This window comes from Schistocerca piceifrons, chromosome 7, assembly GCF_021461385.2.
Source record: "Schistocerca piceifrons isolate TAMUIC-IGC-003096 chromosome 7, iqSchPice1.1, whole genome shotgun sequence".
NCBI classification, from domain to species: Eukaryota; Metazoa; Arthropoda; class Insecta; order Orthoptera; family Acrididae; genus Schistocerca; species Schistocerca piceifrons.
This window is the reverse complement of record NC_060144.1, coordinates 441,523,078-441,537,624: the sequence shown is the minus strand read 5'-3', so window position 1 is coordinate 441,537,624 and position 14,547 is coordinate 441,523,078.

Here is a 14,547-nt window from a genome sequence, read left to right as displayed (position 1 = left end):
ACTGGAACAAGGAAACAGGGAAGTAGCAGTGGTACTGTAAGTGCCTACTCTCCGCCACACACCAGAAGAGAAAGCGAGTAAATATTGCACTGTCATGCAGTTCTGGGTAAAGTTGAAAGTCTCAAGTCTTTAGCTTATAGAAAAATTAGTTTAAAATCAATTGCAAAGTTTGTACCGAACATACAGACAAATCGACAGAGAGACCGACAGACAGAGACACAGACGGAAAAACAAAGTACCCTCAACCACACACCAGACTCGAAAGTGCGTTAATATTACAGTGTCATCCAGTTCTGAGCTACGTAGAAAATTTCAAGTCTCTAGCTTATCGGGAAGCTAGTTTAAAATCAACTGCAAAATTTGAACCGAAAGAAAACCAGAAGAAACCGACCAACTGAAAATGTGTTAAAAATGATTTTTCGTTTGTATCTACACAAATCTATAGTACAGCACCAGATATTACACTTTTGAAACCAACAACAAACTGAGAATTAATGCCACAAGTACGAAAATCTGTATCTCAGTAAGTAATACATACTTTTTGAAAAGGCTTTATTTTTAGAAATATACTTTTCATTCACAACTTCTCAAAGTAAGATACTTCATTTGTCTCTAAAAAACTTTTCAATCCTAGACGTGATTCATGTATAACCGAAAAGCCTGAAAAAGATGTAAGTAAAATCACTCAAATAAGGTGAGTGAGTGAAAACATTCACTGGAAATCATTAAAAGAAAGGCGTTTTTCGTTGTGACGGAATCTTCTCACGAAATTCCAATCACCACTTTCTCCTCCGAATGCGAAAATATTTTGCTGACACCGACCTACATAGGGAGGAACGATCACCACGATAAAATATATAAAAAAATATTCCATGGCGCGTTTTATCGTTCATGGCAAGCCATCTGGGGTTTACATCTCTGCAAAATAATGGCCACCCGCACAGGGTGGGAATTTCTACTGCTTGTCTTGGTGCTTGCCAAATCCTACCTTGGCCAGCAAGGTCGCCGCATCTCTCCCCAGTTGACAACGTTTAGAGCATTATAGGCAGGGCCGTCCAATCATTTCAGGATTTTAACGATTTAACGCACCGGTTGCCCCCGGTAGCTGAGTGGTCAGTGCGACAGGATGTCAATCATAAGTGCCCGGGTGCGATTCCCGGCTGGGCCGGGTATTTTTTCCGCTCAGGGACTGGGTGTTGTGTTGTCCTAATGATCATCATTGCATCCCCATCGACGCGCAAGTCGAAAAAGTGGTGTCAAATCGAAAGACTTGCACCTCGCGATCAGTCTACCCGACAGGAGGCCCTAGTCACACAACTCACCGGTTGGACAGAATTTGGCTCGGTACCAAGCAGAACGACATCCAGCAACTTGTCAATCTATGCCAAGTGCAATAACTGCTTGCATAAGGCCCGGAGGTGGAGCAACGCGTTACTGACTTGCTCGATTTGTGAAGCTCTTTCTCTTGAATGATCATCCGATTTCAAGGGAATTGTAATCATATTGTTTGTTTGTACACGCGCATCACAGCTACCCATTTCCGTCCCATTCGGACCATTCCTTCGTGGTGCTAGAGTGGATTACGACACCCGAGATATTCCTCATTCCAGTACTTCTTATCATTTATTTTTGAAAGTCTTACTTCCTGCGTGAAGAAAGTAAATGGCAGCAATTATGACGATGCAAGATATCTTCATAATCAGCAAAGGTGTAGTGGCCCTGGGTCCATGTGAACCGAATCTACTCGGTCATGGAATCAATCACTATATAATTCATGGACAGCTAATGAGAAAATTTCAAACCAGAAACGTAAGACTATAAAATAAAAACCAAATAATTTTTTCCATAGTATCAACTGTGAAAAATTATGTGGCGTTGCATGGATCTTAATTACTGCGAGGAAATCTGGTACGGAAGAAAGTAGTATGCCGTAAGGAACCCTTTCAACATAAACTTGAAACATGTTAGCCTCATCACGACATTTTTTCATATCGACTGGAAGCCTACTGAAAACGACATCTGCCAAGTAGATGTCCAAATGTGTGTGAATTCCTAAGGGACCAAACTGCTGAGGTCATCGATCCCTGGACTTACATACCACTTAAACTAAGTTTTGCTAAGAGCAAGACATACACACACAGACCGACACACACACACACACACACACACACACACACACACACACACACACACACACACACACAGACACATACATCCATGCCCGAGGGAGGACTCGAACCTCCGGCGGGAGGGGCCGTGCCGAGTAGAGTACATCTGTATGTGTTTGATAGTTTCATCCAAGTGCAAATCGTGCCCCCGTCTAATGTTCACTGAATGAATGTGGCTGAAACATACCATACTGCTAACCACAAACGCTATGAGGGAGCATCTGTGCAGCGATGACAGACTAAGTATTTCACACCACAACAGCGAGAAATACGGAAAAATGTGGCAGCCGATCAGTTAGAGCAAACGGAAATCAAACCAGAATTGTTGAGCCGTGTTATCACTGGTGATGAAAGTTTTTTTTTTTTTCAGTACGATCCAGAGACAAAGCGCCAAAGTTCGCAATGGTGCTCAAAGGGATCACCCAGTTCAAAAAAAGCTCTCATGTCAAAGTCAAAAGTTAAATGCATGCTTTTGTGCTTCTTTGATTCCAAGAGAATTGTTCATAAAGAGTGGGTGCCTCCTGGACAAACAGTTAACCAATATCACAACAAAGAAATTTTAGAAAGACTTCGTAAAAGAGTTCTTCGTGTCTGTGCCAACATTGTTGATAATTGGGTTCTGCATCACAACAATACGCCATCCCATACTGCTCTGTCAGTACAGAATTTCTTAACCTCAAAACAAATTTCAGTACTACCACAGCCACTTTATTCACCAGATATAGCTGCGTGCGACTTTTTTATATTTCCAAGAGTCAAAACGGCGGTCAAGGGACACCATTATCAAACAACACAAGATGTCCAAGAAGCTGTGACAAGAGTCTTGGAGGATATTACATAAGATGAGTTCCAGAAATGTTAACATCAATGGCAGAAGCGCTGGAAAAAGTCTGTGCAATCAGAAGGGAACTACTTTGAAAGAGACAACACTAAACTTGACTAAAACGGCAAGCAACATTTTTTTCCTTATCAGTCTCATTACTTTACAGTCGCACCTCGTATATCCAGCCCATTTACCGGTTGATAATTATCACTGTTTTCTTTCAATTATTTCTTTCAGAATTCCTCTGTAGTGTACAAAGATCTGTCAAGGAAAACCTACTTGACTCTATGTTTGGAAACACTTCTGCTGTCTGACATTTAATGTCAGTGGGTAATCTGTTAAAGAGTCTTATAGCTATATATCTCACGTTTTTCTGTGGTAAACTTGCATTTAGTAAAGCGTTAGGCAGATCATTTTCCTTCTATCGTTGTGCATATCTCTGTTATTCTCAAACTCAGATGGATTGTTGATAGCAAATTCATGAGTAAATTCACAAATTTCGTGAGTGAATAAATGGATTGTGGGGCTGTGGTTAGTATTCGCAGTTGCCGTCCGCTGTGGCCGAGCGGTTCTAGGTGCTTTTGTCCGGGACCGCACTGCTGCTATAGTCGCAGGTTCGAATCCTGCCTCGGGCATGGGAGTGTGTGATGTCCTTAGATTAGTTAAGTTTAAGTAGTTCTAAGTCTAAGGGACTGATGACCTCAGATGTTAAGTCCCATAGTGTTTAGAGCCAATATTCGCAGTTGATTAAAGGGATTCCTGCAAGATTTATGTGAGAGAACCCCACATGCAATTACAATTATTTTCTTCTGCGCGGTCAGTCCTTTTTGCCTAAGTGAGGTGCTACAACAGAATATTATCCAGAAAGATATCACTGAATTAAAATATGTTAACTTAGCGATATCTGTATCTTCAAATCTAGCAGTTATTTTAATGGCAAAGGTAATTTAACCGAAAGGTTTTAGCCAATCCACTTTTTTGGTTTTTCCAATCTAAGTTTTCATCATCTTGCACAACATAGAACCTAGAACTTTTTTACCAAGTTTTATTGTTACTTGTTTGCATACTTTCGTTGCACTCTACCCCACTTTCTAAATGATAACAAGGTAAATAACTGTTAATTTCAATCCAAAAGCCAGATAAAGAAAACTAAAATTCCATTCGAATAGGCCTCGGAAGATCCAATGCTTCCGATCAACCGCTGTGTCATCTTCACCTGATAGGCGTCACTGAACGTGGATACGGACTGGCATATGGTTAGTACTCCACTCTCCCAGCCCTTGCCAGTTTTCGTTGGTGGAACAGTTAGCCCTCAATCAAGTAGCCCCTCAACTAACCTCACAAGGACTGAGTGTACCAGTCAGATAGGTACACTGAAATTAGTTGCTACTTTGGCATTTCCTCCGAATGATCTGGTATGGTAAGATTCTCTACATGTTGCGCCATGTAATTATACATCATTCGAATGCTTGCTTCCAGTTCAGATTTATGTTATCTGATGGTGGAGTTAAGCCTTTTTGACTGCAATAAATAGCAGTATGTTGAGAGCTCCAGAAAATGTTCAGTGTCTGGAATAGGACGGCTTTGTTGATTGTGATAACAATTACAAAAGATATGGGACACCCAGTGAGTCTAAAAAGTTTCAAAGAGGAAGGTTAACGTGGCGGTTTCAATGGTTCAGGTGTTCGACCACACCGGCCTCCGCGTGCCGCACCGGCCTCCGTGTACCACAGTCTTCCTGCTGATATCACGAAGTCTCCAAGCCCATAATGGTTATTTACAGAATAGAATTGTTCGCGTTTTTTTTATTTTTTTTTTCTGTCAAGTCGCCGCAGGCACCCACGCGTCGTTGCTTTTCTTCAGCAGTCGAGGTGTGCGGGACACACTTTAACTCACTTTCCTTCTTAAAATCATTCTGGAAGAGTTCCTTGAACACTTGTTTTACAGGTGTTGCTCCAATGCGATTTGTGACACAACATCGTTGACACACTACTGCCACACATCCACTACTTCACACTGTCTGCTCACAACTGATTGGCAGAAATGGACATTTCTAGAGTTATTTCTCAAGTTGCCACGGTAGTTATTGCGCTGACGTCGTTTACACGCCAGGAGTAAAGATAATCTCAGATCTTCTTAGACGGACAGTGTATGTGAGCCTGGGTTGCACGCATGAGCTGAAGAAGTACTTCATATGAGGAATCAAATACATAGGAAGCAATGGGCCATTAAAAACATTTTTAAAAAAGCATAAGAGTGGAGAAGACGATAACACCTGCGGAGCACCAAAGGACAGCTTGTGTACAGAGCTCTCTCAAATGAAAAGCACGGAGAAACTTTAAAAGGTAAGCAAGATATTGGAAGAGTGACTCCAAGATTCTGAACAATTCTTGAGACAAAATTAACAAGAGTCCGGTTATGAAACAGTGCATAAATTCTTCAGGAAACCGTAGAATCGGATATAATGGCGTAGAAGATAAAAATGGCACAATAATATAAGATCAAGAGGCACTGGTAGAAAGGTGGAAATTATCTACACATTATGTTTTGTGTGATGCACAAAAGGCTATGAAGGAAAGCTCTGGAAAATGGGAGAGAAATCGACCAAGTAGACTAGAGAGACAACGCAATGAAAGAAGATTTCGTAGAACATAATGAAATCTTCAGAATAAAAAAGCATCAAAAGAGCTCCTGACGACGGCTGGAGAAACAATACGCTGTCAAACCAGTGAACGGCGTATATTAAATAGGATTAATGGAAAAACGTTCTCCCCACTGTCAAAGAAATCATCAAAACCGAGCGAGGTAGAGCAGTGGCTAGCACACTAGACTCACATTGGGGAGGACGACGGTTCAAACCCTCGTCCGGTCATCCTGATTTAGGCTTTCCGTGATTTCCCTACACCGCTTCAGGCAAATTCCGGGATGGTTTCTTTGAGAAGGCACAGCCAACTTCCTTCCCTATCGCTCCCTAATCCGACGGGACCGATGACCTCGCTGTTCGGTCCCCTCCGGCAAATCAGCCAACCGAAACACCAAAGTACTGTGTTGCAATCTCGATCAGAAAAGATTTCGTCTTTGGTACTAACAAAACAATTTAGAGCTTTATTTTTAGACCCTACCGGCTTCATGGCAGTAAGAGGCACACCTTCAGATGAACGTGTAACAAAAAGATTAGAACTAAAACGTTCAGAAGTTGGCAATATATTGCCCATTAAAATGCTCGCTACCAAGTTCCGAGCTTTTTAGCATTTTAGATCTAAAACTGAAAAAAAGAGTTAAATACAGCTGAGCCAGTTTGTTAACACCCGACATGATTACTCACAGCTGTGGGATCTCTTAATTTGTCTTCTGAAAAGTCTCGTTGACGTGAAATACAACCAACGGCCATCGTGTACACGCGCTACTCTTCGTATATAGCAATGACTTTCTTCTGCTCTGAAAACGCTGGAAATAAGCCAGCATAATAATGAAATATTAACAAATGTCTGCCTCCATAGTTGAGTGGTCGGCGTAGATAGTTACCACGTGGAGGATCCAGTAAGATTCCCGGTACTCATAAGGATCTTTCCTTGGTGGGAGGTTTTATGGAGTGCACTTGGCCAAATACTCGAAAGGGTAGTTGCGGCCCCACGGTCTGGAAAGTCTATAAAGCGGCTAGCAGAGCGGTGTGCTTACCCCATACCTCAACAAACTGCATCTGTCTGACGCCGTAAGGCCGGTCCACATCCCTAGAGCCTTCACGGCCTCGACGAGTAACTCTTTTTTATCAACATACACCTAAGTGGGAACAAAAACCCTGGATAAAATGGCATTCCCTCACAATTATTGAGATCCTTCGAAAAACCAGCCAGGACACAGATATTGCACTCAGTGCGGAAAATACGTGGCAAAGCTCGGAATACCATCAGACCTCAACAAGAATGTAATAACACCCAATCCGAAGGCAGCAGATATTTATGGGTGTGACTACTCAGATCATCAGTTTAAAAGTGATGGTTGCAAAATATTAACACGAATTAGTTACAGAAGAATGGAAAACTGGTAGAAGCCAACCCTGATGGAGATGAGTTAGGGTTCTAGAGAAATGTAGAGCACGGGAGACAATACTGAGTCTACGACCTGTCTTAGAAGATAAGACGAGAAAGGGTTGGGTTGGGTTGTTTGGGAGAAGAGACCAAACAGCGAGGTCATCGGTCCCATCAGATTAGGGAAGGAAGTCGGCCGTGCCCTTTCAAAGCAACCATCCCGGCATTTGTCTGGAGTGATTTAGGGAAATCACGGAAAACCTAAATCAGGATGGCCGGACGCGGGATTGAACCGTCGTCCTCCCGAATGCGAGTCCAGTGTGCTAACCACCGCGCCATCTCGCTCGGTGAGGAAGGGCAAACTTACATTTGTAGAAGTTGTGAAACGTCCCCTTCGAAAAATTATAAATGACTGTGCTTAAACTGACACACAATATTTTTTAGCGCAACGCAATCTGACTTTCAATAATCCCTACAAAAGAATGGCCCTGACTTACATTAACCTATACCTTTCACAAATCACTTACCTCACAAAAATCTTCGTTACTCGAACTACTGCAATACAGCGAGCGCCACTACTGCCAGCTAAATAAAAGATTCAAACTACTGAAGGCACTAACTACTAATAGGCGTAGTTAGCAAATGAAAGATTTTGATAGAGAACAAACAATGTATTTACCTTAATAGTGTTCAAAAGCATAATATACATAGCAGTTCATGACATCCAGTCTTACATATTTCAAAACTCCGCCATTTCTCTCCCCACATCCACCACTGCTGGCGGCTCACCTCCAACTGCGCAACGCTCTGCGCTGTTAACATCCAGCTGCCAAACACTACAATGGCAGACAACAATGCAAACTAGCCACAGACTGCACACAGCACAGCCAGTGATTTTCATACAGAGCGCTACGTGGCGTTACCAATAAAAAAACCTAAACAGCCTACTTACAGTTGTAAATTTAGAGAAAGCGTTTGAATATGTTGCTCTGTCTCTGTAGCTTAGTGGTGAGCGTGGCTGACTGGGATGCAGAGGATCTGAGTTCGACTGCCAGTGCTGCTAGGTATTTTTCCTCAGTGAGAGGTCTGGCCCAAGGTACACTCAGCCTCACGAGGGGAGCTACTCCTCTGCTTATTAGCGATTCCTAGGACTAAATACCTGGCAACTACCGGAAGAGCGGAATGGTGACCACTTGCCCCTCCATAAAGCATCCGATGACGTCGTTGGCAGAGGATGACCATGGCAGTCGTTCGGGCACAATTGGCCGGTCTAGCTTATACAGCCAGAACACCGAACTTTGCCTTTCCATTTTTGAAAATGTAGACGGGACTAGACTCTTTCAAATTTTGAAGATAGCCAGGATAAAACACCGGGAGCGAAAATTTATTTACAACTTTTGTAGCAACCAGACTGTAGTTGTAAGAGACCAAGGGCATGAAAGAGAATTAGAGATTGAGAAGGTAGTGAAATATTTTCAGCCTATCCACGTTGCTATTTGGTCTGTGCATTGAGCAAACACTATAAGAAACCAAGGGAAAATTTGGGAAGGGAATTTAAGTACAGGCAAGTGTGGGGCGCAAAAATTGAAGAGGAAGAACAAGGCTTGAACACAGAAGTCAGGCTAAAATTGGTATAAGTTGTAATAGTTCTTCACAGATAAAGAGGACAGACTACCGAAACTGATGACCACAACAACAACATCCCTCAGGAATTCAAATAGTGAAGTACGAATTTAGTAGCGTTCGGTGAAGGTTTTCACATCTACATCTATATCTACTTGATTATTCTGAAATTAACAGTTACGTGCCCAGAAGAGGGTTCATTGAACCACCTTTAAGCCACTTCTCTACCGTTCCTCTCTCGAACGGTGCGCGGAAAAACGAACACGTACAGCTTTCCATGCGAACTCTGATTTCTGTTTTGCTATGATGATTATTTCTCCCTGTGTAGGTGGGCGCCAACAAAATATTTTCACACTCTGAGGAGAAAGTTGGTGATAGAAATTTCATGATAATGACTGCCCCAAGTCGTGTATCGTACCCGTGATGCACTCTACCCTATTGCACGATAATACAAAATGAACTGCCTTCTTTGAACTTTTCCGATATCTCCCTCAACCCTATCCGATCGGAATTCTACACCACACACCATTACTCGAAAAGATGGAAGACAAGCATAGTGTAAGCGGTCTTTTACTGAAGCAGTTATATTTTCTAAGTGTTCTGACAATAAATCGCACTCTTTGGTTTGCTTTCCCCACAACATTATCTATATGATCTTTCCGTTTTAAGTTACTTGTAATTGTGATCCCTAAGTGTTTAGTTGAGTTTATGGCCTTCAGATTTGTGTAATTTATTGCGTAACTGAAATTTAAGGGATTCTTTTCAGTTCTGATGTGGATGGTATCACATTTTCGTGATTTACTGACAATTGCCACTTTTTTGCACCATACAAATATATTGTCTAAATCATTTTTCAGTTCGTTTTGATCATGTGGTGATAAATAAATGCATCATCTACAAAGTGTCTAAGAGGACTGCTCACATTGTCTCCTAAATCGTTTATGTAGATTAGGAAAAACTGGGGGACTATAACACTAACTTGGGGAACGCCAGATATTACTTCTGTTTTACTCTGTGCACATTCCATACTCGTCACTGTAAGCGCAGATTTTATGGGTAATAAAGAAAAAGAAAAGAATTTCGTGCTTTTCATTCTCCCCGTTATCTCAGAACTGAGACGTAGAGCTTCCTGGGAAACATTCTAGATTATACATCACACTATATTCCATCCGTAAACTCTAAGAACGTCCGCGAAAACGTTCCCAGCATTAAAACCGAAAGGATAAGGAGTGCGCTGCAGTTCCGTCGCAAGGAGGTAGCGATGGCCCCAGGGGTGGGCGGTGGGGCCCGCGGCGGCAGACAAGACGCCCCAACCGAGCGAGCCCAGCCCTGCAAAGCGCGGCGTACCACGGTGGGCCACTGCCACTGGCGCGGTCTCATCTGCGCGTGATTACAGCGCCCCTGGTGGTCATTACTGCAGCCGCCGCTGCTCAATTATTCCGGCATCCGCCGCCCGCCCCCAGCACCGCGCTGCGCCGGGCTGCTCACCTGCAACTTCCCACCTGTCGCGCTCTCCCCCCATTGTGGCCGCCTGCTTCTCATTCCGCGGGTCTCACCAGCAACCAGCGTTGCCGCGAACCCCCAGCGCCTCGGCCTGCATTCGTTTTGCTCGACATTCTCCGGCAGGTTACCAGACACTGTCCTCTTTTACGCTTTTCTTCAACTTTCAGAAAACTATTGCGAATTGCGTGGCAGAGAGTACTTATCTTCTACTACTTACCATGTTATGTGTATTATATAATCACACTTAACAAACAGAACGCAGAAGCTTGCGCTGAATAATTCAGACAATGTCAGAAAGGTAGTAAATTTAAGTGGCTGGTGAAAAATCTCAAAGTGAGTCCCACAGGGCTCCATTCTGAAAATGGTTCAAATGGCTCTGAGCACTATGGGACTCAACTGCTGAGGTCATTAGTCCCCTAGAACTTAGAACTAGTTAAACCTAACTAACCTAAGGACATCACAGACATCCATGCCCGAGGCAGGATTCGAACCTGCGACTGTAGCGGTCTTGCGGTTCCAGACTGCAGCGCCTTTAACCGCACGGCCACTTCGGCCGGCATAGTCATATAAACAACTATACAACTGATGTGACACGTCAGCAGGGTCAGTAAATAACTTAGAATGCTCCAAAGTTTTGAGAGTACACATTGATGAAAACTTCAACTGAACAAGCATATTATTGATCTTCTCAAACAATTAGTTCAGCTACTTTTGCTCTTCCTATAATTGCTAATCTCGAAAGCAAACGTATCAACCTACTGACATATTTTGGACGTTTCCACGCAATAATGTCTTATGGAATATTTTCTTGGGTTACTCATCACTTAAAATGAAAGTATTGATTGTGAAAAAGATAAAAGTAAGAATAATGTGTGGTTTTCACCCACGAACGACATGTAGGTACATATTCAAGGAGCTAGGCGTTTAATATGCGCCGTCATAGTACTATACTCGCTAATGAAATTCATCATAAACAATCCGTCAAAATTTGAGAAGATTTGTGATGTTCATACCTATAACATTAGAGGGAAAAATGATCTTTATTGGCTTTTGTTAAAGCTGTCACAGTCTCAGAAAGGAGTTCAGTATACAGCAATAAAAATTTTGATCATTTTCCCAGTTAAATAAGACTTCTGATAGGTAGCGAAGCAAGTTTTAAATCTAATTTAAAATCATTTCTCCTGGACGACTCCTATTCCATTGTCGACTTTCTACTAAAAACTGGTAGCCAATTAAAAAAAATGAATAAATAAAAGTGTATTTGCATGAGCACACATAAAAATAATGTGTTCATTAATGTTAACACTAATTATGTAAACATCTAAGCCCGCCCAGCTAGCCACGCAGTTTAACACGCTGCTTCCCGAGAGGGAAGGCGTGCCGGTCCCCAGCACGAATCCGCCCGGCGGATTAGTGTCGAGGTCCGGTGTGCTGGCCAGCCTATAGATAGTTTTTAAGGGGAGTTTCCCATCTACCTCAGCAAATGCGGGCTGGTTCCCCTTTTTCCGTCTCAGTTTACACTGTGTCGGCGATTGCTGCGCAAACAGTGTTTCCACGTACACACACACACACACACACACACACACACACACCATCATTACTTACAATGCAAACATTTGGGGTTACACTCGTCTGGTATGAGACGCTTCCGGAAGGATCCACTGGAGGGGGGGGGGGGAAGGGGGGGGGCGAACCGTACAATAACCATAGGATCGGTGGCGTGGCGGTGGGGTGTGTTTACTGTTGTGGGGTTGTGAACCACTGAGGGCTATGGAGGGACGAAGCCTCTCCGTCGTTTGTAGGTCCCCAGTTTAGTACAAAACAATGTATGCATCTCCTGTAAACTGGTCGTTCCACATCATTCCCATAAAAGAATCGTTGCAATGATCTACGGAACTTGTAACTAACTAACTGACTAACTATTAGGCCGTTCTTCCTCTTTCATTTTCGCACGGAACGCGGGATTAACAACCACTTAAATGCCTCTGTATGCATTGTAAAAGTTTTAATCTTGTTTTCTGACTCCACAAACTTTTTTGAGGTCATAAGTTTTCTGAATGGTTTTATGCGGCCCGCCACGAATTACTCTCCTGTGCCAACCTCTTTATCTCCGAATAGCACTTACACCATGCGTCCCAAATTATTTGTAGAATTTTTCCCAGTCTCTGTCTTGTCCTGCAGTTTTTAATATGTACATCTCCCTCAAGTGCCACGGAGGTTATTCCTTTATGTTGAACACCTGTCCTTCCATACTGTCTCTTATGGTTCTCAATATTCTCCACACGTCTCTCTTCTCATGTCTTATCAGTCCACGTAATTTTCAACAACCTTCTATAGCAACCACATCTCTAACGCTTCTGTTCCCTTCCTTTCACAGCCCATGATTCACATCCATCAATACTGTGCTGCAAAAGGACATTCTCAAGGTCTCAAGGGAGGTGTTCAACACCAGTAGACTTCCATGCTCTCTTTGTCTGTGCTAGTCTGATTTATTTGTCCTTCTTGCTTCGTCCGTCATCTGTTATTTTGCTTCCTAGACCGCATATTGCATTCACTTGGCTATTCCGTGGTCCTCAGTTGTTCGAGTTTATCGTTAATCTCATTTCTCATGCTCCTCATTGCTTCCGTACTTCGGTTTACTCTCACTCTAGAGCAGGAGCTCAACAGACTATTCATTCCAGTGGTCGTCAAAGTGCGCCGCAGTTGCTTCATACGACCCCAATCAAGTATTTGTGCGGCCCGCTGTTCTCAGACGTATTTTGTAATAAAGGGTGGTTATAAATAAATTTCTATTTCAGAGGGCCTCCATGAAAACTCCATGATATTTGTGGAAACATTTGTAAAATATTCGGAAGAGGAATAACGAATAAATTGTTAAAAACACACACACTTTACTTTCCATGTGGTGGGTTAAAATCTGTACTTGTTTACCATGTTTACGTTACAGGTTACAAACGTTGCTCGATGTGTGTTCATGAGAGCCTGAAACCGCACTTGCGATTGCTCTACTGCTGCCTGAAAAGTCTCGGGTGAGATTTTGGCTACCTCCCTTGCTCTGCTCATCTTCAACTTCCAACGTGTGTTAGTGTCTTGTTGATAAAACCTGTCCTTCAGGTAACCCCAAAACCAGAAATCACACTGGTACAAATCTCGTGATCTCGGAGGCTAGCAAGGTTGGAACGATCGGCCAATGCTTCAGTTTTCTGTAAGTCTGTTACGGAGTAACCGAGTGACATCACAACAGTGTGAGTAGAAACTGCACTGTGGATCGAAACAGTTGAATTCAAAGCTCCTTTCTCCCGAAGAGGAGCGATCACGTGTTGTCGAAGCAGATGACAGATACGTGTGCCGTTCACGGTGCATGTCCTTGGTCCTTGGCGGCCGAGTATCTCCATTCCCGAACCAGCACCGGAGCCTAACAGCAAGTCATGACACTAACACGACTAACAACGCAAATCCTGCAGCACACAGTCTGAACGTCATTCCTCAACAGTTGGGCAAATAGTTTTCCTGTTACGCTAGCTTAAGTAGCGGAATTTTAATTACAACCACGCTGTAATACAATGAAGAGCCAAAGAATTTGGTACACCTGCCTAATATTGTGCAGATCCCCCGCGAGCAAGCAGAAGTGCCGCAACATGACGTGGCATGGGACTTGACTAACGTCTGAATTAGTGCTGGATGGAATTGACACCACGAAACCTGCACGGTTGTCCATAAATCCGTAAGAGTACAAAGGGTTGGAGATCTCTTCTGAACAACACGTTGCAAGGCATCCTATATATGCTCAATAATGTTCATGTGTGGTGGCGAGAGGAATTGTTAAAACTCAGAAGAGTGTTCCTGGAGCCACTCTTTAACAATTCTGGACGTGTCGGGTGTCGCATTGTCCTGCTGAAATTGCCCAAGTCGCCGGAATGCGTCATGGTCATGAATGGATACAGGTGATCAGACAGGATTCTTATGTACGTGTCACGTGTCAGAGTCGTATCTAGTCGTATCAGGGGTTCCATATCACTCCAATTGCACACGCCCCACACCATTACAGAGCCTCCACCAGCTTGAACACTCCGCTGATGACATGCGGTGTCCATGGATTCGTGCTATTGTCTCCATACCGGTACACGTCCATCCGCTCTATACAATTTGAAACGAGACTAGTCTGACGAGGTAACATGTTTCGAGTCATCAACAGCTCAATGTCCGCATTCACGGGCCCAGGCGAAGCGTAAGACTTTGATTCGTGCAATCATCAAGGGTACACGAGTGGGCCTTTGGCTTCGAAAGCCCTTATCGGTGATGTTTCGTCGAATTGTTCGCCAACTGATGCTTGTTGATACCCCATCATTGAAATCTGCAGCAGTTTGCGGAAGGGTTGCATTTCTGTCACGCTGAACGATTC